We start from the raw sequence: 18,813 nt of genomic DNA on the forward strand, positions 1-18,813 counted from the left end.
CACCCCTCCCTCCATACCGCAGCAACACGAGTTTTTTCCACCCCTTTCAGAACGCGCTCTTCGCGCCACAAAGCCGCCCCAAGACGCGCGAGCAATGAGCATCGAGCTTAAACATATCGCAAACGTCAAACATAATATAACGGGATTAATATATATCGCGCACGTGCGACATGTTTGTCACAAGGCGCAAAAAATAATTATAAAAGGAATGCAACACGAGGACTTCCCAGGAGGTCACCCATCCTAGTACTACTCTCTCCCAAGCACGCTTAACTTCGGAGTTCTGATGGGATCCGGTGCTTTAGTGCTGGTATGATCGCATCCGACATGTTTCCCCGTCTTCGTCCCTTATGCTTGCCACTCCCAGGTCCGCTCCAAAGACGATTCTACATTCTCACTACCATTACAACCGTTCCCTAACAATGGATAATGTCCTATACTACTTACTCTCCCGCTCAATCACGGAGACGAGTTTTCCACGGTTTCCACCCCTCCCTCCATACCGCAGCAACACGAGTTTTTTCCACCCCTTTCAGAACGCGCTCTTCGCGCCACAAAGCCGCCCCAAGACGCGCGAGCAATGAGCATCGAGCTTAAACATATCGCAAACGTCAAACATAATATAACGGGATTAACATATATCGCGCACGTGCGACATGTTTGTCACAAGGCGCAAAAAATAATTATAAAAGGAATGCAACACGAGGACTTCCCAGGAGGTCACCCATCCTAATACTACTCTCGCCCAAGCACGCTTAACTTCGTGGTTCTGATGGGATCCGATGCTTTAGTGCTGGTACGATCGCATTCGACATGTTTCCCCGTCTTCGTCCCTTATGCTTGCCAATCCCAGGTCCGCTCCAAAGACGATTCTACATTCTCACTACCATTACAACCGTTCCCTAACAATGGATAATGTCCTATACTACTTACTCTCCCGCTCAATCACGGAGACGAGTTTTCCACGGTTTCCACCCCTCCCTCCATACCGCAGCAACACGAGTTTTTTCCACCCCTTTCAGAACGCGCTCTTCGCGCCACAAAGCCGCCCCAAGATGCGCGAGCAATGAGCATCGAGCTTAAACATATCGCAAACGTCAAACATAATATAACGGGATTAATATATATCGCGCACGTGCGACATGTTTGTCACAAGGCGCAAAAATAATTATAAAAGGAATGCAACACGAGGACTTCCCAGGAGGTCACCCATCCTAGTACTACTCTCGCCCAAGCACGCTTAACTTCGGAGTTCTGATGGGATCCGGTGCTTTAGTGCTGGTACGATCGCATCCGACATGTTTCCCCGTCTTCGTCCCTTATGCTTGCCACTCCCAGGTCCGCTCCAAAGACGATTCTACATTCTCACTACCATTACAACCGTTCCCTAACAATGGATAATGTCCTATACTACTTACTCTCCCGCTCAATCACGGAGACGAGTTTTCCACGGTTTCCACCCCTCCCTCCATACCGCAGCAACACGAGTTTTTTCCACCCCTTTCAGAACGCGCTCTTCGCGCCACAAAGCCGCCCCAAGACGCGCGAGCAATGAGCATCGAGCTTAAACATATCGCAAACGTCAAACATAATATAACGGGATTAATATATATCGCGCACGTGCGACATGTTTGTCACAAGGCGCAAAAAATAATTATAAAAGGAATGCAACACGAGGACTTCCCAGGAGGTCACCCATCCTAGTACTACTCTCGCCCAAGCACGCTTAACTTCGGAGTTCTGATGGGATCCGGTGCTTTAGTGCTGGTATGATCGCATCCGACATGTTTCCCCGTCTTTGTCCCTTATGCTTGCCACTCCCAGGTCCGCTCCAAAGACGATTCTACATTCTCACTACCATTACAACCATTCCCTAACAATGGATAATGTCCTATACTACTTACTCTCCCGCTCAATCACGGAGACGAGTTTTCCACGGTTTCCACCCCTCCCTCCATACCGCAGCAACACGAGTTTTTTCCACCCCTTTCAGAACGCGCTCTTCGCGCCACAAAGCCGCCCCAAGACGCGCGAGCAATGAGCATCGAGCTTAAACATATCGCAAACGTCAAACATAATATAACGGGATTAATATATATCGCGCACGTGCGACATGTTTGTCACAAGGCGCAAAAAATAATTATAAAAGGAATGCAACACGGGGACTTCCCAGGAGGTCACCCATCCTAGTACTACTCTCGCCCAAGCACGCTTAACTTCGGAGTTCTGATGGGATCCGGTGCTTTAGTGCTGGTATGATCGCATCCGACATGTTTCCCCGTCTTCGTCCCTTATACTTGCCACTCCCAGGTCCGCTCCAAAGACGATTCTACATTCTCACTACCATTACAACCGTTCCTTAACAATGGATAATGTCCTATACTACTTACTCTCCCGCTCAATCACGGAGACGAGTTTTCCACGGTTTCCACCCCTCCCTCCATACCGCAGCAACACGAGTTTTTTCCACCCCTTTCAGAACGCGCTCTTCGCGCCACAAAGCCGCCCCAAGACGCGCGAGCAATGAGCATCGAGCTTAAACATATCGCAAACGTCAAACATAATATAACGGGATTAATATATATCGCGCACGTGCGACATGTTTGTCACAAGGCGCAAAAAATAATTATAAAAGGAATGCAACACGAGGACTTTCCAAGAGGTCACCCATCCTAGTACTACTCTCGCCCAAGCACGCTTAACTTCGGAGTTCTGATGGGATCCGGTGCTTTAGTGCTGGCATGATCGCATCCGACATGTTTCCCCGTCTTCGTCCCTTATGCTTGCCACTCCCAGGTCCGCTCCAAAGACGATTCTACATTCTCACTACCATTACAACCGTTCCCTAACAATGGATAATGTCCTATACTACTTACTCTCCCGCTCAATCACGGAGACGAGTTTTCCACGGTTTCCACCCCTCCCTCCATACCGCAGCAACACGAGTTTTTTTCACCCCTTTCAGAACGCGCTCTTCGCGCCACAAAGCCGCCCCAAGACGCGCGAGCAATGAGCATCGAGCTTAAACATATCGCAAACGTCAAACATAATATAACGGGATTAATATATATCGCGCACGTGCGACATGTTTGTCACAAGGCGCAAAAAATAATTATAAAAGGAATGCAACACGAGGACTTCCCAGGAGGTCACCCATCCTAGTACTACTCTCGCCCAAGCACGCTTAACTTCGGAGTTCTGATGGGATCCGGTGCTTTAGTGCTGGTATGATCGCATCCGACATGTTTCCCCGTCTTCGTCCCTTATGCTTGCCACTCCGAGGTCCGCTCCAAAGACGATTCTACATTCTCACTACCATTACAACCGTTCCCTAACAATGGATAATGTCCTATACTACTTACTCTCCCGCTCAATCACGGAGACGAGTTTTCCACGGTTTCCACCCCTCCCTCCATACCGCAGCAACACGAGTTTTTTCCACCCCTTTCAGAACGCGCTCTTCGCGCCACAAAGCCGCCCCAAGACGCGCGAGCAATGAGCATCGAGCTTAAACATATCGCAAACGTCAAACATAATATAACGGGATTAATATATATCGCGCACGTGCGACATGTTTCTCACAAGGCGCAAAAAATAATTATAAAAGGAATGCAACACGAGGACTTCCCAGGAGGTCACCCATCCTAGTACTACTCTCGCCCAAGCACGTTTAACTTCGGAGTTCTGATGGGATCCGGTGCTTTAGTGCTGGTATGATCGCATCCGACATGTTTCCCCGTCTTCGTCCCTTATGCTTGCCACTCCCAGGTCCGCTCCAAAGACGATTCTACATTCTCACTACCATTACAACCGTTCCCTAACAATGGATAATGTCCTATATTACTTACTCTCCCGCTCAATCACGGAGACGAGTTTTCCACGGTTTCCACCCCTCCCTCCATACCGCAGCAACACGAGTTTTTTCCACCCCTTTCAGAACGCGCTCTTCGCGCCACAAAGCCGCCCCAAGACGCGCGAGCAATGAGCATCGAGCTTAAACATATCGCAAACGTCAAACATAATATAACGGGATTAATATATATCGCGCACGTGCGACATGTTTGTCACAAGGCGCAAAAAATAATTATAAAAGGAATGCAACACGAGGACTTCCCAGGAGGTCACCCATCCTAGTACTACTCTCGCCCAAGCACGCTTAACTTCGGAGTTCTGATGGGATCCGGTGCTTTAGTGCTGGTATGATCGCATCCGACATGTTACCCCGTCTTCGTCCCTTATGCTTGCCACTCCCAGGTCCGCTCCAAAGACGATTCTACATTCTCACTACCATTACAACCGTTCCCTAACAATGGATAATGTCCTATACTACTTACTCTCCCGCTCAATCACGGAGACGAGTTTTCCACGGTTTCCACCCCTCCCTCCATACCGCAGCAACACGAGTTTTTTCCACCCCTTTCAGAACGCGCTCTTCGCGCCACAAAGCCGCCCCAAGACGCGCGAGCAATGAGCATCGAGCTTAAACATATCGCAAACGTCAAACATAATATAACGGGATTAATATATATCGCGCACGTGCGACATGTTTGTCACAAGGCGCAAAAAATAATTATAAAAGGAATGCAACACGAGGACTTCCCAGGAGGTCACCCATCCTAGTACTACTCTCGCCCAAGCACGCTTAACTTCGGAGTTCTCATGGGATCCGGTGCTTTAGTGCTGGTATGATCGCATCCGACATGTTTCCCCGTCTTCGTCCCTTATGCTTGCCACTCCCAGGTCCGCTCCAAAGACGATTCTACATTCTCACTACCATTACAACCGTTCCCTAACAATGGATAATGTCATATACTACTTACTCTCCCGCTCAATCACGGAGACGAGTTTCCCACGGTTTCCACCCCTCCCTCCATACCGCAGCAACACGAGTTTTTTCCACCCCTTTCAGAACGCGCTCTTCGCGCCACAAAGCCGCCCCAAGACGCGCGAGCAATGAGCATCGAGCTTAAACATATCGCAAACGTCAAACATAATATAACGGGATTAATATATATCGCGCACGTGCGACATGTTTGTCACAAGGCGCAAAAAATAATTATAAAAGGAATGCAACACGAGGACTTCCCAGGAGGTCACCCATCCTAGTACTACTCTCGCCCAAGCACGCTTAACTTCGGAGTTCTGATGGGATCCGGTGCTTTAGTGCTGGTATGATCGCATCCGACATGTTTCCCCGTCTTCGTCCCTTATGCTTGCCACTCCCAGGTCCGCTCCAAAGACGATTCTACATTCTCACTACCATTACAACCGTTCCCTAACAATGGATAATGTCCTATACTACTTACTCTCCCGCTCAATCACGGAGACGAGTTTTCCACGGTTTCCACCCCTCCCTCCATACCGCAGCAACACGAGTTTTTTCCACCCCTTTCAGAAGGCGCTCTTCGCGCCACAAAGCCGCCCCAAGACGCGCGAGCAATGAGCATCGAGCTTAAACATATCGCAAACGTCAAACATAATATAACGGGATTAATATATATCGCGCACGTGCGACATGTTTGTCACAAGGCGCAAAAAATAATTATAAAAGGAATGCAACACGAGGACTTCCCAGGAGGTCACCCATCCTAGTACTACTATCGCCCAAGCACGCTTAACTTCGGAGTTCTGATGGGATCCGGTGCTTTAGTGCTGCTATGATCGCATCCAACATGTTTCCCCGTCTTCGTCCCTTATGCTTGCCACTCCCAGGTCCGCTCCAAAGACGATTCTACATTCTCACTACCATTACAACCGTTCCCTAACAATGGATAATGTCCTATACTACTTACTCTCCCGCTCAATCACGGAGACGAGTTTTCCACGGTTTCCACCCCTCCCTCCATACCGCAGCAACACGAGTTTTTTCCACCCCTTTCAGAACGCGCTCTTCGCGCCACAAAGCCGCCCCAAGACGCGCGAGCAATGAGCATCGAGCTTAAACATATCGCAAACGTCAAACATAATATAACGGGATTAATATATATCACGCACGTGCGACATGTTTGTCACAAGGCGCAAAAAATAATTATAAAAGGAATGCAACACGAGGACTTCCCAGGAGGTCACCCATCCTAGTACTACTCTCGCCCAAGCACGCTTAACTTCGGAGTTCTGATGGGATCCGGTGCTTTAGTGCTGGTATGATCGCATCCGACATGTTTGCCCGTCTTCGTCCCTTATGCTTGCCACTCCCAGGTCCGCTCCAAAGACGATTCTACATTCTCACTACCATTACAACCGTTCCCTAACAATGGATAATGTCCTATACTACTTACTCTCCCGCTCAATCACGGAGACGAGTTTTCCACGGTTTCCACCCCTCCCTCCATACCGCAGCAACACGAGTTTTTTCCACCCCTTTCAGGAGGCGCCCTTCGCGCCACAAAGCCGCCCCAAGACGCGCGAGCAATGAGCATCGAGCTTAAACATATCGCAAACGTCAAACATAATATAACGGGATTAATATATATCGCGCACGTGCGACATGTTTGTCACAAGGCGCAAAAAATAATTATAAAAGGAATGCAACACGAGGACTTCCCAGGAGGTCACCCATCCTAGTACTACTCTCGCCCAAGCACGCTTAACTTCGGAGTTCTGATGGGATCCGGTGCTTTAGTGCTGGTATGATCGCATCCGACATGTTTCCTCGTCTTTGTCCCTTATGCTTGCCACTCCCAGGTCCGCTCCAAAGACGATTCTACATTCTCACTACCATTACAACCGTTCCCTAACAATGGATAATGTCCTATACTACTTACTCTCCCGCTCAATCACGGAGACGAGTTTTCCACGGTTTCCACCCCTCCCTCCATACCGCAGCAACATGAGTTTTTTCCACCCCTTTCAGAACGCGCTCTTCGCGCCACAAAGCCGCCCCAAGACGCGCGAGCAATGAGCATCGAGCTTAAACATATCGCAAACGTCAAACATAATATAACGGGATTAATATATATCGCGCACGTGCGACATGTTTGTCACAAGGCGCAAAAAATAATTATAAAAGGAATGCAACACGAGGACTTCCCAGGAGGTCACCCATCCTAGTACTACTCTCGCCCAAGCACGCTTAACTTCGGAGTTCTGATGGGATCCGGTGCTTTAGTGCTGGTATGATCGCATCCGACATGTTTCCCCGTCTTCGTCCCTTATGCTTGCCACTCCCAGGTCCGCTCCAAAGACGATTCTACATTCTCACTACCATTACAACCGTTCCCTAACAATGGATAATGTCCTATACTACTTACTCTCCCGCTCAATCACGGAGACGAGTTTTCCACGGTTTCCACCCATCCCTCCATACCGCAGCAACACGAGTTTTTTCCACCCCTTTCAGAACGCGCTCTTCGCGCCACAAAGCCGCCCCAAGACGCGCGAGCAATGAGCATCGAGCTTAAACATATCGCAAACGTCAAACATAATATAACGGGATTAATATATATCGCGCACGTGCGACATGTTTGTCACAAGGCGCAAAAAATAATTATAAAAGGAATGCAACACGAGGACTTCCCAGGAGGTCACCCATCCTAGTACTACTCTCGCCCAAGCACGCTTAACTTCGGAGTTCTGATGGGATCCGGTGCTTTAGTGCTGGTATGATCGCATCCAACATGTTTCCCCGTCTTCGTCCCTTATGCTTGCCACTCTCAGGTCCGCTCCAAAGACGATTCTACATTCTCACTACCATTACAACCGTTCCCTAACAATGGATAATGTCCTATACTACTTACTCTCCCGCTCAATCACGGAGACGAGTTTTCCACGGTTTCCACCCCTCCCTCCATACCGCAGCAACACGAGTTTTTTTCACCCCTTTCAGAACGCGCTCTTCGCGCCACAAAGCCGCCCCAAGACGCGCGAGCAATGAGCATCGAGCTTAAACATATCGCAAACGTCAAACATAATATAACGGGATTAATATATATCGCGCACGTGCGACATGTTTGTCACAAGGCGCAAAAAATAATTATAAAAGGAATGCAACACGAGGACTTCCCAGGAGGTCACCCATCCTAGTACTACTCTCGCCCAAGCACGCTTAACTTCGGAGTTCTGATGGGATCCGGTGATTTAGTGCTGGTATGATCGCATCCGACATGTTTCCCCGTCTTCGTCCCTTATGCTTGCCACTCCCAGGTCCGCTCCAAAGACGATTCTACATTCTCACTACCATTACAACCGTTCCCTAACAATGGATAATGTCCTATACTACTTACTCTCCCGCTCAATCACGGAGACGAGTTTTCCACGGTTTCCACCCCTCCCTCCATACCGCAGCAACACGAGTTTTTTCCACCCCTTTCAGAACGCGCTCTTCGCGCCACAAAGCCGCCCCAAGACGCGCGAGCAATGAGCATCGAGCTTAAACATATCGCAAACGTCAAACATAATATAACGGGATTAATATATATCGCGCACGTGCGACATGTTTATCACAAGGCGCAAAAAATAATTATAAAAGGAATGCAACACAAGGACTTCCCAGGAGGTCACCCATCCTAGTACTACTCTCGCCCAAGCACGCTTAACTTCGGAGTTCTGATGGGATCCGGTGCTTTAGTGCTGGTATGATCGCATCCAACATGTTTCCCCGTCTTCGTCCCTTATGCTTGCCACTCTCAGGTCCGCTCCAAAGACGATTCTACATTCTCACTACCATTACAACCGTTCCCTAACAATGGATAATGTCCTATACTACTTACTCTCCCGCTCAATCACGGAGACGAGTTTTCCACGGTTTCCACCCCTCCCTCCATACCGCAGCAACACGAGTTTTTTCCACCCCTTTCAGAACGCGCTCTTCGCGCCACAAAGCCGCCCCAAGACGCGCGAGCAATGAGCATCGAGCTTAAACATATCGCAAACGTCAAACATAATATAACGGGATTAATATATATCGCGCACGTGCGACATGTTTGTCACAAGGCGCAAAAAATAATTATAAAAGGAATGCAACACGAGGACTTCCCAGGAGGTCACCCATCCTAGTACTACTCTCGCCCAAGCACGCTTAACTTCGGAGTTCTGATGGGATCCGGTGCTTTAGTGCTGGTATGATCGCATCCGACATGTTTCCCCGTCTTCGTCCCTTATGCTGGCCACTCCCAGGTCCGCTCCAAAGACGATTCTACATTCTCACTACCATTACAACCGTTCCCTAACAATGCATAATGTCCTATACTACTTACTCTCCCGCTCAATCACGGAGACGAGTTTTCCACGGTTTCCACCCCTCCCTCCATACCGCAGCAACACGAGTTTTTTCCACCCCTTTCAGAACGCGCTCTTCGCGCCACAAAGCCGCCTCAAGACGCGCGAGCAATGAGCATCGAGTTTAAACATATCGCAAACGTCAAACATAATATAACGGGATTAATATATATCGCGCACGTGCGACATGTTTGTCACAAGGCGCAAAAAATAATTATAAAAGGAATGCAACACGAGGACTTCCCAGGAGGTCACCCATCCTAGTACTACTCTCGCCCAAGCACGCTTAACTTCGGAGTTCTGAAGGGATCCGGTGCTTTAGTGCTGGTATGATCGCATCCGACATGTTTCCCCGTCTTCGTCCCTTATGCTTGCCACTCCCAGGTCCGCTCCAAAGACGATTCTACATTCTCACTACCATTACAACCGTTCCCTAACAATGGATAATGTCCTATACTACTTACTCTCCCGCTCAATCACGGAGACGAGTTTTCCACGGTTTTCACCCCTCCCTCCATACCGCAGCAACACGAGTTTTTTCCACCCCTTTCAGAATGCGCTCTTCGCGCCACAAAGCCGCCCCAAGACACGCGAGCAATGAGCATCGAGCTTAAACATATCGCAAACGTCAAACATAATATAACGGGATTAATATATATCGCGCACGTGCGACATGTTTGTCACAAGGCGCAAAAAATAATTATAAAAGGAATGCAACACGAGGACTTCCCAGGAGGTCACCCATCCTAGTACTACTCTCGCCCAAGCACGCTTAACTTCGGAGTTCTGATGGGATCCGGTGCTTTAGTGCTGGTATGATCGCATCCGACATGTTTCCCCGTCTTCGTCCCGTATGCTTGCCACTCCCAGGTCCGCTCCAAAGACGATTCTACATTCTCACTACCATTACAACCGTTCCCTAACAATGGATAATGTCCTATACTACTTACTCTCCCGCTCAATCACGGAGACGAGTTTTCCACGGTTTCCACCCCTCCCTCCATACCGCAGCAACACGAGTTTTTTCCACCCCTTTCAGAACGCGCTCTTCGCGCCACAAAGCCGCCCCAAGACGCGCGAGCAATGAGCATCGAGCTTAAACATATCGCAAACGTCAAACATAATATAACGGGATTAATATATATCGCGCACGTGCGACATGTTTGTCACAAGGCGCAAAAAATAATTATAAAAGGAATGCAACACGAGGACTTCCCAGGAGGTCACCCATCCTAGTACTACTCTCGCCCAAGCACGCTTAACTTCGGAGTTTTGATGGGATACGATGCTTTAGTGTTGGTATGATCGCATCCGACATGTTTCCCCGTCTTCGTCCCTTATGCTTGCCACTCCCAGGTCCGCTCCAAAGACGATTCTACATTCTCACTACCATTACAACCGTTCCCTAACAATGGATAATGTCCTATACTACTTACTCTCCCGCTCAATCACGGAGACGAGTTTTCCACGGTTTCCACCCCTCCCTCCATACCGCAGCAACACGAGTTTTTTCCACCCCTTTCAGAACGCGCTCTTCGCGCCACAAAGCCGCCCCAAGACGCGCGAGCAATGAGCATCGAGCTTAAACATATCGCAAACGTCAAACATAATATAACGGGATTAATATATATCGCGCACGTGCGACATGTTTGTCACAAGGCGCAAAAAATAATTATAAAAGGAATGCAACACGAGGACTTCCCAGGAGGTCACCCATCCTAGTACTACTCTCGCCCAAGCACGTTTAACTTCGGAGTTTTGATGGGATCCGGTGCTTTAGTGTTGGTATGATCGCATCCGACATGTTTCCCCGTCTTCGTCCCTTATGCTTGCCACTCCCAGGTCCGCTCCAAAGACGATTCTACATTCTCACTACCATTACAACCGTTCCCTAACAATGGATAATGTCCTATACTACTTACTCTCCCGCTCAATCACGGAGACGAGTTTTCCACGGTTTCCACCCCTCCCTCCATACCGCAGCAACACGAGTTTTTTCCACCCCTTTCAGAACGCGCTCTTCGCGCCACAAAGCCGCCCCAAGACGCGCGAGCAATGAGCATCGAGCTTAAACATATCGCAAACGTCAAACGTAATATAACGGGATTAATATATATCGCGCACGTGCGACATGTTTGTCACAAGGCGCAAAAAATAATTATAAAAGGAATGCAACACGAGGACTTCCCAGGAGGTCACCCATCCTAGTACTACTCTCGCCCAAGCACGCTTAACTTCGGAGTTTTGATGGGATCCGGTGCTTTAGTGTTGGTATGATCGCATCCGACATGTTTCCCCGTCTTCGTCCCTTATGCTTGCCACTCCCAGGTCCGCTCCAAAGACGATTCTACATTCTCACTACCATTACAATCGTTCCCTAACAATGGATAATGTCCTATACTACTTACTCTCCCGCTCAATCACGGAGACGAGTTTTCCACGGTTTCCACCCCTCCCTCCATACCGCAGCAACACGAGTTTTTTCCACCCCTTTCAGAACGCGCTCTTCGCGCCACAAAGCCGCCCCAAGACGCGCGAGCAATGAGCATCGAGCTTAAACATATCGCAAACGTCAAACATAATATAACGGGATTAATATATATCGCGCACGTGCGACATGTTTGTCACAAGGCGCAAAAAATAATTATAAAAGGAATGCAACACGAGGACTTCCCAGGAGGTCACCCATCCTAGTACTACTCTCGCCCAAGCACGCTTAACTTCGGAGTTCTGATGGAATCCGGTGCTTTAGTGCTGGTATGATCGCATCCGACATGTTTCCCCGTCTTCGTCCCTTATGCTTGCCACTCCCAGGTCCGCTCCAAAGACGATTCTACATTCTCACTACCATTACAACCGTTCCCTAACAATGGATAATGTCCTATACTACTTACTCTCCCGCTCAATCACGGAGACGAGTTTTCCACGGTTTCCACCCCTCCCTCCATACCGCAGCAACACGAGTTTTTTCCACCCCTTTCAGAACGCGCTCTTCGCGCCACAAAGCCGCCCCAAGACGCGCGAGCAATGAGCATCGAGCTTAAACATATCGCAAACGTCAAACATAATATAACGGGATTAATATATATCGCGCACGTGCGACATGTTTCTCACAAGGCGCAAAAAATAATTATAAAAGGAATGCAACACGAGGACTTCCCAGGAGGTCACCCATCCTAGTACTACTCTCGCCCAAGCACGCTTAACTTCGGAGTTTTGATGGGATCCGGTGCTTTAGTGCTGGTATGATCGCATCCGACATGTTTCCCCGTCTTCGTCCCTTATGCTTGCCACTCCCAGGTCCGCTCCAAAGACGATTCTACATTCTCACTACCATTACAACCGTTCCCTAACAATGGATAATGTCCTATACTACTTACTCTCCCGCTCAATCACGGAGACGAGTTTTCCACGGTTTCCACCCCTCCCTCTATACCGCAGCAACACGAGTTTTTTCCACCCCTTTCAGAACGCGCTCTTCGCGCCACAAAGCCGCCCCAAGACGCGCGAGCAATGAGCATCGAGCTTAAACATATCGCAAACGTCAAACATAATATAACAAGATTAATATATATCGCGCACGTGCGACATGTTTCTCACAAGGCGCAAAAAATAATTATAAAAGGAATGCAACACGAGGACTTCCCAGGAGGTCACCCATCCTAGTACTACTCTCGCCCAAGCACGCTTAACTTCGGAGTTCTGATGGGATCCGGTGCTTTAGTGCTGGTATGATCGCATCCGACATGTTTCCCCGTCTTCGTCCCTTATGCTTGCCACTCCCAGGTCCGCTCCAAAGACGATTCTACATTCTCACTACCATTACAACCGTTCCCTAACAATGGATAATGTCCTATACTACTTACTCTCCCGCTCAATCACGGAGACGAGTTTTCCACGGTTTCCACCCCTCCCTCCATACCGCAGCAACACGAGTTTTTTCCACCCTTTTCAGAACGCGCTCTTCGCGCCACAAAGCCGCCCCAAGACGCGCGAGCAATGAGCATCGAGCTTAAACATATCGCAAACGTCAAGCATAATATAACGGGATTAATATATATCGCGCACGTGCGACATGTTTGTCACAAGGCGCAAAAAATAATTATAAAAGGAATGCAACACGAGGACTTCCCAGGAGGTCACCCATCCTAGTACTACTCTCGCCCAAGCACGCTTAACTTCGGAGTTCTGATGGGATCCGGTGCTTTAGTGCTGGTATGATCGCATCCGACATGTTTCCCCGTCTTCGTCCCTTATGCTTGCCACTCCCAGGTCCGCTCCAAAGACGATTCTACATTCTCACTACCATTACAACCGTTCCCTAACAATGGATAATGTCCTATACTACTTACTCTCCCGCTCAATCACGGAGACGAGTTTTCCACGGTTTCCACCCCTCCCTCCATACCGCAGCAACACGAATTTTTTCCACCCCTTTCAGAACGCGCTCTTCGCGCCACAAAGCCGCCCCAAGACGCGCGAGCAATGAGCATCGAGCTTAAACATATCGCAAAAGTCAAACATAATATAACGGGATTAATATATATCGCGCACGTGCGACATGTTTGTCACAAGGCGCAAAAAATAATTATAAAAGGAATGCAACACGAGGACTTCCCAGGAGGTCACCCATCCTAGTACTACTCTCGCCCAAGCACGCTTAACTTCGGAGTTCTGATGGGATCCGGTGCTTTAGTGCTGGTATGATCGCATCCGACATGTTTCCCCGTCTTCGTCCCTTATGCTTGCCACTTCCAGGTCCGCTCCAAAGACGATTCTACATTCTCACTACCATTACAACCGTTCCCTAACAATGGATAATGTCCTATACTACTTACTCTCCCGCTCAATCACGGAGACGAGTTTTCCACGGTTTCCACCCCTCCCTCCATACCGCAGCAACACGAGTTTTTTCCACCCCTTTCAGAACGCGCTCTTCGCGCCACAAAGCCGCCCCAAGACGCGCGAGCAATGAGCATCGAGCTTAAACATATCGCAAACGTCAAACATAATATAACGGGATTAATATATATCGCGCACGTGCGACATGTTTGTCACAAGGCGCAAAAAATAATTATAAAAGGAATGCAACACGAGGACTTCCCAGGAGGTCACCCATCCTAGTACTACTCTCGCCCAAGCACGCTTAACTTCGGAGTTCTGATGGGATCCGGTGCTTTAGTGCTGGTATGATCGCATCCGCCATGTTTCCCCATCTTCGTCCCTTATGCTTGCCACTCCCAGGTCCGCTCCAAAGACGATTCTACATTCTCACTACCATTACAACCGTTCCCTAACAATGGATAATGTCCTATACTACTTACTCTCCCGCTCAATCACGGAGACGAGTTTTCCACGGTTTCCACCCCTCCCTCCATACCGCAGCAACACGAGTTTTTTCCACCCCTTTCAGAACGCGCTCTTCGCGCCACAAAGCCGCCCCAAGACGCGCGAGCAATGAGCATCGAGCTTAAACATATCGCAAACGTCAAACATAATATAACGGGATTAATATATATCGCGCATAAAAGGAATGCAACACGAGGACTTCCCAGGAGGTCACCCATCCTAGTACTACTCTCGCCCAAGCACGCTTAACTTCGGAGTTCTGATGGGATCCGGTGCTTTAGTGCTGGTATGATCGCATCCGACATGTTTCCCCGTCTTCGTCCCTTATGCTTGCCACTCCCAGGTCCGCTCCAAAGACGATTCTACATTCTCACTACCATTACAACCGTTCCCTAACAATGGATAATGTCCTATACTACTTACTCTCCCGCTCAATCACGGAGACGAGTTTTCCACGGTTTCCACCCCTCCCTCCATACCGCAGCAACACGAGTTTTTTCCACCCCTTTCAGAACGCGCTCTTCGCGCCACAAAGCCGCCCCAAGACGCGCGAGCAATGAGCATCGAGCTTAAACATATCGCAAACGTCAAGCATAATATAACGGGATTAATATATATCGCGCACGTGCGACATGTTTGTCACAAGGCGCAAAAAATAATTATAAAAGGAATGCAACACGAGGACTTCCCAGGAGGTCACCCATCCTAGTACTACTCTCGCCCAAGCACGCTTAACTTCGGAGTTCTGATGGGATCCGGTGCTTTAGTGCTGGTATGATCGCATCCGACATGTTTCCCCGTCTTCGTCCCTTATGCTTGCCACTCCCAGGTCCGCTCCAAAGACGATTCTACATTCTCACTACCATTACAACCGTTCCCTAACAATGGATAATGTCCTATACTACTTACTCTCCCGCTCAATCACGGAGACGAGTTTTCCACGGTTTCCATCCCTCCCTCCATACCGCAGCAACACGAGTTTTTTCCACCCCTTTCAGAACGCGCTCTTCGCGCCACAAAGCCGCCCCAAGACGCGCGAGCAATGAGCATCGAGCTTAAACATATCGCAAACGTCAAACATAATATAACGGGATTAATATATATCGCGCACGTGCGACATGTTTGTCACAAGGCGCAAAAAATAATTATAAAAGGAATGCAACACGAGGACTTCCCAGGAGGTCACCCATCCTAGTACTACTCTCGCCCAAGGACGCTTAACTTCGGAGTTCCGATGAGATCCTGTGCTTTATTGCTGGTATGATCGCATCCGACATGTTTCCCCGTCTTCGTCCCTTATGCTTGCCACTCCCAGGTCCGCTCCAAAGACGATTCTACATTCTCACTACCATTACAACCGTTCCCTAACAATGGATAATGTCCTATACTACTTACTCTCCCGCTCAATCACGGAGACGAGTTTTCCACGGTTTCCACCCCTCCCTCCATACCGCAGCAACACGAGTTTTTTCCACCCCTTTCAGAACGCGCTCTTCGCGCCACAAAGCCGCCCCAAGACGCGCGAGCAATGAGCATCGAGCTTAAACATATCGCAAACGTCAAACATAATATAACGGGATTAATATATATCGCGCACGTGCGATATGTTTGTCACAAGGCGCAAAAAATAATTATAAAAGGAATGCAACACGAGGACTTCCCAGGAGGTCACCCATCCTAGTACTACTCTCGCCCAAGCACGCTTAACTTCGGAGTTCTGATGGGATCCGGTGCTTTAGTGCTGGTATGATCGCATCCGAGATGTTTCCCCGTCTTCGTCCCTTATGCTTGCCACTCCCAAGTCCGCTCCAAAGACGATTCGACATTCTCACTACCATTACAACCGTTCCCTAACAATGGATAATGTCCTATACTACTTACTCTCCCGCTCAATCACGGAGACGAGTTTTCCACAGTTTCCACCCCTCCCTCCATACCACAGCAACACGAGTTTTTTCCACCCCTTTCAGAACGCGCTCTTCGCGCCACAAAGCCGCCCCAAGACGCGCGAGCAATGAGCATCGAGTTTAAACATATCGCAAACGTCAAACATAATATAACGGGATTAATATATATCGCGCACGTGCGATATGTTTGTCACAAGGCGCAAAAAATAATTAAAAAAGGAATGCAACACGAGGACTTCCCAGGAGGTCACCCATCCTAGTACTACTCTCGCCCAAGCACGCTTAACTTCGGAGTTCTGATGGGATCCGGTGCTTTAGTGCTGGTATGATCGCATCCGACATGTTTCCCCGTCTTCGTCCCTTATGCTTGCCACTCCCAGGTCCGCTCCAAAGACGATTCTACATTCTCACTACCATTACAACCGTTCCCTAACAATGGATAATGTCCTATACTACTTACTCTCCTGCTCAATCACGGAGACGAGTTTTCCACGGTTTCCACCCCTCCCTCCATACCGCAGCAACACGAGTTTTTTCCACCCCTTTCAGAACGCGCTCTTCGCGCCACAAAGCCGCCCCAAGACGCGCGAGCAATGAGCATCGAGCTTAAACATATCGCAAACGTCAAACATAATATAACGGGATTAATATATATCGCGCACGTGCGATATGTTTGTCACAAGGCGCAAAAAATAATTAAAAAAGGAATGCAACACGAGGACTTCCCAGGAGGTCATCCATCCTAGTACTACTCTCGCCCAAGCACGCTTAACTTCGGAGTTCTGATGGGATCCGGTGCTTTAGTGCTGGTATGATCGCATCCGAGATGTTTCCCCGTCTTCGTCCCTTTTGCTTGCCACTCCCACGTCCGCTCCAAACACGATTCTACATTCTCACTACCATTACAACCGTTCCCTAACAATGGATAATGTCCTATACTACTTACTCTCCCGCTCAATCACGGAGACGAGTTTTCTACGGTTTCCATCCCTCCCTCCATACCGCAGCAACACGAGTTTTTTCCACCCCTTTCAGAACGCGCTCTTCACGCCACAAAGCCGCCCCAAGACGCGCGAGCAATGAGCATCGAGCTTAAACATATCGCAAACGTCAAACATAATATAACGGGATTAATATATATCGCGCACGTGCGATATGTTTGTCACAAGGCGCAAAAAATAATTAAAAAAGGAATGCAACACGAGGACTTCCCAGGAGGTCACCCATCCTAGTACTACTCTCGCCCAAGCACGCTTAACTTCGGAGTTCTGATGGGATCCGGTGCTTTAGTGCTGGTATGATCGCATCCGACATGTTTCCCCGTCTTCGTCCCTTATGCTTGCCACTCCCAGGTCCGCTCCAAAGACGATTCTACATTCTCACTACCATTACAACCGTTCCCTAACAATGGATAATGTCCTATACTACTTACTCTCCCGCTCAATCACGGAGACGAGTTTTCCACGGTTTCCACCCCTCCCTCCATACCGCAGCAACACGAGTTTTTTCCACCCCTTTCAGAACGCGCTCTTCGCGCCACAAAGCCGCCCCAAGACGCGCGAGCAATGAGCATCGAGCTTAAACATATCGCAAACGTCAAACATAATATAACGGGATTAATATATATCGCGCACGTGCGACATGTTTGTCACAAGTCGCAAAAAATAATTATAAAAGGAATGCAACACAAGGACTTCCCAGGAGGTCACCCATCTACTCTCGCCCAAGCACGCTTAACTTCGGAGTTCTGATGGGATCCGGTGCTTTAGTGCTGGTATGATCGCATCCGACATGTTTCCCCGTCTTCGTCCCTTATGCTTGCCACTCCCAGGTCCGCTCCAAAGACGATTCTACATTCTCACTACCATTACAAACGTTCCCTAACAATGGATAATGTCCTATACTACTTACTCTCCCGCTCAATCACGGAGACGAGTTTTCCACGGTTTTCACCCCTCCCTCCATACCGCAGCAACACGAGTTTTTTCCACCCCTTTCAGAACGCGCTCTTCGCGCCACAAAGCCGCCCCAAGACGCGCGAGCAATGAGCATCGAGCTTAAACATATCGCAAACGTCAAACATAATATAACGGGATTAATATATATCGCGCACGTGCGACATGTTTGTCACAAGGCGCAAAAAATAATTATAAAAGGAATGCAACACGAGGACTTCCCAGGAGGTCACCCATCCTAGTACTACTCTCTCCCAAGCACGCTTAACTTCGGAGTTCTGATGGGATCCGGTGCTTTAGTGCTGGTATGATCGCATCCGACATGTTTCCCCGTCTTCGTCCCTTATGCTTGCCACTCCCAGGTCCGCTCCAAAGACGATTCTACA

At 48.9% G+C, this 18,813-nt stretch overlaps 38 non-coding genes and 1 pseudogene across 38 annotated transcripts; all 39 read right to left on the reverse strand.

Annotated features, from left to right (window-relative positions):
- Positions 1 to 205: 205 nt before the first annotated feature.
- On the reverse strand, positions 206 to 324 carry LOC123174377 (5S ribosomal RNA). Its single transcript, XR_006486994.1, has one exon. It is a non-coding gene; the product is annotated as a 5S ribosomal RNA (ribosomal RNA).
- A 367-nt stretch (positions 325 to 691) lies between these two features.
- On the reverse strand, positions 692 to 810 carry LOC123174411 (5S ribosomal RNA). The gene has a single exon (XR_006487027.1). It is a non-coding gene; the product is annotated as a 5S ribosomal RNA (ribosomal RNA).
- Positions 811 to 1,176: 366 nt separating this feature from the next.
- On the reverse strand, positions 1,177 to 1,295 carry LOC123174453 (5S ribosomal RNA). The gene has a single exon (XR_006487066.1). It is a non-coding gene; the product is annotated as a 5S ribosomal RNA (ribosomal RNA).
- A 367-nt stretch (positions 1,296 to 1,662) lies between these two features.
- On the reverse strand, positions 1,663 to 1,781 carry LOC123174417 (5S ribosomal RNA). Its single transcript, XR_006487031.1, has one exon. It is a non-coding gene; the product is annotated as a 5S ribosomal RNA (ribosomal RNA).
- Positions 1,782 to 2,148: 367 nt separating this feature from the next.
- Positions 2,149 to 2,267, reverse strand: LOC123174439 (5S ribosomal RNA). Its single transcript, XR_006487053.1, has one exon. It is a non-coding gene; the product is annotated as a 5S ribosomal RNA (ribosomal RNA).
- Positions 2,268 to 2,634: 367 nt separating this feature from the next.
- Positions 2,635 to 2,753, reverse strand: LOC123174389 (5S ribosomal RNA). Its single transcript, XR_006487006.1, has one exon. It is a non-coding gene; the product is annotated as a 5S ribosomal RNA (ribosomal RNA).
- A 367-nt stretch (positions 2,754 to 3,120) lies between these two features.
- LOC123174418 (5S ribosomal RNA) lies at positions 3,121 to 3,239 on the reverse strand. The gene has a single exon (XR_006487032.1). It is a non-coding gene; the product is annotated as a 5S ribosomal RNA (ribosomal RNA).
- A 367-nt stretch (positions 3,240 to 3,606) lies between these two features.
- Positions 3,607 to 3,725, reverse strand: LOC123174441 (5S ribosomal RNA). Its single transcript, XR_006487055.1, has one exon. It is a non-coding gene; the product is annotated as a 5S ribosomal RNA (ribosomal RNA).
- A 367-nt stretch (positions 3,726 to 4,092) lies between these two features.
- LOC123174419 (5S ribosomal RNA) lies at positions 4,093 to 4,211 on the reverse strand. Its single transcript, XR_006487033.1, has one exon. It is a non-coding gene; the product is annotated as a 5S ribosomal RNA (ribosomal RNA).
- Positions 4,212 to 4,578: 367 nt separating this feature from the next.
- LOC123174448 (5S ribosomal RNA) lies at positions 4,579 to 4,697 on the reverse strand. The gene has a single exon (XR_006487061.1). It is a non-coding gene; the product is annotated as a 5S ribosomal RNA (ribosomal RNA).
- A 367-nt stretch (positions 4,698 to 5,064) lies between these two features.
- Positions 5,065 to 5,183, reverse strand: LOC123174421 (5S ribosomal RNA). The gene has a single exon (XR_006487035.1). It is a non-coding gene; the product is annotated as a 5S ribosomal RNA (ribosomal RNA).
- Positions 5,184 to 5,550: 367 nt separating this feature from the next.
- On the reverse strand, positions 5,551 to 5,669 carry LOC123174401 (5S ribosomal RNA). Its single transcript, XR_006487017.1, has one exon. It is a non-coding gene; the product is annotated as a 5S ribosomal RNA (ribosomal RNA).
- Positions 5,670 to 6,036: 367 nt separating this feature from the next.
- Positions 6,037 to 6,155, reverse strand: LOC123174422 (5S ribosomal RNA). The gene has a single exon (XR_006487036.1). It is a non-coding gene; the product is annotated as a 5S ribosomal RNA (ribosomal RNA).
- A 367-nt stretch (positions 6,156 to 6,522) lies between these two features.
- On the reverse strand, positions 6,523 to 6,641 carry LOC123174423 (5S ribosomal RNA). The gene has a single exon (XR_006487037.1). It is a non-coding gene; the product is annotated as a 5S ribosomal RNA (ribosomal RNA).
- A 367-nt stretch (positions 6,642 to 7,008) lies between these two features.
- LOC123174424 (5S ribosomal RNA) lies at positions 7,009 to 7,127 on the reverse strand. The gene has a single exon (XR_006487038.1). It is a non-coding gene; the product is annotated as a 5S ribosomal RNA (ribosomal RNA).
- A 367-nt stretch (positions 7,128 to 7,494) lies between these two features.
- LOC123174425 (5S ribosomal RNA) lies at positions 7,495 to 7,613 on the reverse strand. Its single transcript, XR_006487039.1, has one exon. It is a non-coding gene; the product is annotated as a 5S ribosomal RNA (ribosomal RNA).
- A 367-nt stretch (positions 7,614 to 7,980) lies between these two features.
- LOC123174447 (5S ribosomal RNA) lies at positions 7,981 to 8,099 on the reverse strand. Its single transcript, XR_006487060.1, has one exon. It is a non-coding gene; the product is annotated as a 5S ribosomal RNA (ribosomal RNA).
- Positions 8,100 to 8,466: 367 nt separating this feature from the next.
- LOC123174445 (5S ribosomal RNA) lies at positions 8,467 to 8,585 on the reverse strand. Its single transcript, XR_006487058.1, has one exon. It is a non-coding gene; the product is annotated as a 5S ribosomal RNA (ribosomal RNA).
- Positions 8,586 to 8,952: 367 nt separating this feature from the next.
- On the reverse strand, positions 8,953 to 9,071 carry LOC123174426 (5S ribosomal RNA). Its single transcript, XR_006487040.1, has one exon. It is a non-coding gene; the product is annotated as a 5S ribosomal RNA (ribosomal RNA).
- A 367-nt stretch (positions 9,072 to 9,438) lies between these two features.
- On the reverse strand, positions 9,439 to 9,557 carry LOC123174451 (5S ribosomal RNA). The gene has a single exon (XR_006487064.1). It is a non-coding gene; the product is annotated as a 5S ribosomal RNA (ribosomal RNA).
- Positions 9,558 to 9,924: 367 nt separating this feature from the next.
- LOC123174427 (5S ribosomal RNA) lies at positions 9,925 to 10,043 on the reverse strand. Its single transcript, XR_006487041.1, has one exon. It is a non-coding gene; the product is annotated as a 5S ribosomal RNA (ribosomal RNA).
- A 367-nt stretch (positions 10,044 to 10,410) lies between these two features.
- Positions 10,411 to 10,529, reverse strand: LOC123174410 (5S ribosomal RNA). The gene has a single exon (XR_006487026.1). It is a non-coding gene; the product is annotated as a 5S ribosomal RNA (ribosomal RNA).
- Positions 10,530 to 10,896: 367 nt separating this feature from the next.
- Positions 10,897 to 11,015, reverse strand: LOC123174403 (5S ribosomal RNA). Its single transcript, XR_006487019.1, has one exon. It is a non-coding gene; the product is annotated as a 5S ribosomal RNA (ribosomal RNA).
- A 367-nt stretch (positions 11,016 to 11,382) lies between these two features.
- On the reverse strand, positions 11,383 to 11,501 carry LOC123174399 (5S ribosomal RNA). Its single transcript, XR_006487016.1, has one exon. It is a non-coding gene; the product is annotated as a 5S ribosomal RNA (ribosomal RNA).
- A 367-nt stretch (positions 11,502 to 11,868) lies between these two features.
- Positions 11,869 to 11,987, reverse strand: LOC123174450 (5S ribosomal RNA). Its single transcript, XR_006487063.1, has one exon. It is a non-coding gene; the product is annotated as a 5S ribosomal RNA (ribosomal RNA).
- A 367-nt stretch (positions 11,988 to 12,354) lies between these two features.
- Positions 12,355 to 12,473, reverse strand: LOC123174371 (5S ribosomal RNA). Its single transcript, XR_006486989.1, has one exon. It is a non-coding gene; the product is annotated as a 5S ribosomal RNA (ribosomal RNA).
- Positions 12,474 to 12,840: 367 nt separating this feature from the next.
- LOC123174428 (5S ribosomal RNA) lies at positions 12,841 to 12,959 on the reverse strand. Its single transcript, XR_006487042.1, has one exon. It is a non-coding gene; the product is annotated as a 5S ribosomal RNA (ribosomal RNA).
- Positions 12,960 to 13,326: 367 nt separating this feature from the next.
- Positions 13,327 to 13,445, reverse strand: LOC123174429 (5S ribosomal RNA). The gene has a single exon (XR_006487043.1). It is a non-coding gene; the product is annotated as a 5S ribosomal RNA (ribosomal RNA).
- A 367-nt stretch (positions 13,446 to 13,812) lies between these two features.
- On the reverse strand, positions 13,813 to 13,931 carry LOC123174430 (5S ribosomal RNA). The gene has a single exon (XR_006487044.1). It is a non-coding gene; the product is annotated as a 5S ribosomal RNA (ribosomal RNA).
- Positions 13,932 to 14,298: 367 nt separating this feature from the next.
- LOC123174433 (5S ribosomal RNA) lies at positions 14,299 to 14,417 on the reverse strand. Its single transcript, XR_006487046.1, has one exon. It is a non-coding gene; the product is annotated as a 5S ribosomal RNA (ribosomal RNA).
- Positions 14,418 to 14,746: 329 nt separating this feature from the next.
- Positions 14,747 to 14,865, reverse strand: LOC123174434 (5S ribosomal RNA). The gene has a single exon (XR_006487047.1). It is a non-coding gene; the product is annotated as a 5S ribosomal RNA (ribosomal RNA).
- A 367-nt stretch (positions 14,866 to 15,232) lies between these two features.
- Positions 15,233 to 15,351, reverse strand: LOC123174435 (5S ribosomal RNA). Its single transcript, XR_006487048.1, has one exon. It is a non-coding gene; the product is annotated as a 5S ribosomal RNA (ribosomal RNA).
- Positions 15,352 to 15,718: 367 nt separating this feature from the next.
- On the reverse strand, positions 15,719 to 15,837 carry LOC123174409 (5S ribosomal RNA). Its single transcript, XR_006487025.1, has one exon. It is a non-coding gene; the product is annotated as a 5S ribosomal RNA (ribosomal RNA).
- Positions 15,838 to 16,204: 367 nt separating this feature from the next.
- Positions 16,205 to 16,323, reverse strand: LOC123174436 (5S ribosomal RNA). Its single transcript, XR_006487049.1, has one exon. It is a non-coding gene; the product is annotated as a 5S ribosomal RNA (ribosomal RNA).
- A 367-nt stretch (positions 16,324 to 16,690) lies between these two features.
- Positions 16,691 to 16,809, reverse strand: LOC123174437 (5S ribosomal RNA). The gene has a single exon (XR_006487050.1). It is a non-coding gene; the product is annotated as a 5S ribosomal RNA (ribosomal RNA).
- A 367-nt stretch (positions 16,810 to 17,176) lies between these two features.
- LOC123174454 (5S ribosomal RNA) lies at positions 17,177 to 17,295 on the reverse strand. The gene has a single exon (XR_006487067.1). It is a non-coding gene; the product is annotated as a 5S ribosomal RNA (ribosomal RNA).
- Positions 17,296 to 17,662: 367 nt separating this feature from the next.
- LOC123174438 (5S ribosomal RNA) lies at positions 17,663 to 17,781 on the reverse strand. Its single transcript, XR_006487052.1, has one exon. It is a non-coding gene; the product is annotated as a 5S ribosomal RNA (ribosomal RNA).
- Positions 17,782 to 18,148: 367 nt separating this feature from the next.
- LOC123174412 (uncharacterized) lies at positions 18,149 to 18,260 on the reverse strand (annotated as a pseudogene).
- A 367-nt stretch (positions 18,261 to 18,627) lies between these two features.
- Positions 18,628 to 18,746, reverse strand: LOC123174378 (5S ribosomal RNA). The gene has a single exon (XR_006486995.1). It is a non-coding gene; the product is annotated as a 5S ribosomal RNA (ribosomal RNA).
- Between the last annotated feature and the right edge of the window lie 67 nt (positions 18,747 to 18,813).

Source organism: Triticum aestivum, unplaced genomic scaffold (assembly GCF_018294505.1).
Source record: "Triticum aestivum cultivar Chinese Spring unplaced genomic scaffold, IWGSC CS RefSeq v2.1 scaffold7517, whole genome shotgun sequence".
In the NCBI taxonomy this organism is placed as follows: Eukaryota; Viridiplantae; Streptophyta; class Magnoliopsida; order Poales; family Poaceae; genus Triticum; species Triticum aestivum.